The following is an 893-nucleotide window of genomic DNA, read 5'->3' on the forward strand; positions in this document are numbered from 1 at the left end:
CTGTAGGATGAGCACTGGACTGTGAGGCAGAATCTCAAGGTAGCGGTTCAAACCCACCAGCCACTCCTCAGAAAGCCTATACAGAGTCTCTCTGAGTAGGAGCCGATTCAGCACTTAACAACAACAACAACAACAATTTCATCTTTTGGGTGACTATTATAAATGGTATTGTTTTCCCGATATCCTTTTCAGAACTTTCTTTATTAGTGTAAAGGAATCCAACTGATTTTTTGTGTGTTGATCTTGTACATTGACACTTTACTGAATCTATTGATAAGTTTCAATAATTTTCTTGCAGAGTAATGACGTCAATTCTTATCCAGATGTCCATATTCTCTATCTAGCCTTCACAAGCATATGAGGTGATTAAAAATGCCATGACTTGCAGCTGGCATGCTTTAGTCTTCAAAGTGACATCTCTGCTTTAGAACACTTTGAAGACAACTTTTGCAGCAGATCTGCCCATTTGGTTTCTTGACTGCTGCATCCATGGAAGTTGATTGTAGATCCAAGCCAAGTGAAATCCTTGGTAACTTCAGCCTTTTCTCGGTTTATCATGATGTTGCTCATTGCTCCAAGTGCGAGGACTTTCGTCTTCTTTATGTTGAGGTGCAATCAAAACTGAAGGCTGAAGTCTTTGATCTTTGGTGGGCAGTTCAAACCCACTCAGCAGCACCACAAAAGGAAGGCCAGGCCACCTACTTCTGTAAAGACACCTGGTTTGTGCTTTATTTCCCATCAGTAAATGGAGGACACTCAGCCAAATGATCTCTCAGATTTCTTCCAGTTTATATGATTGTTGTTGAGACGTGTCATAGAGTCGGTTTCTACTCATAGTGACCCTGTATAGGGTTTCAGAGGAGTGGCTAGTGGGCTTGAACCTCCAGATTTGT

The sequence above is a fragment of the Chrysochloris asiatica genome, unplaced genomic scaffold (assembly GCF_000296735.1).
Source record: "Chrysochloris asiatica unplaced genomic scaffold, ChrAsi1.0 scaffold00007, whole genome shotgun sequence".
Lineage (NCBI taxonomy): Eukaryota > Metazoa > Chordata > Mammalia > Afrosoricida > Chrysochloridae > Chrysochloris > Chrysochloris asiatica.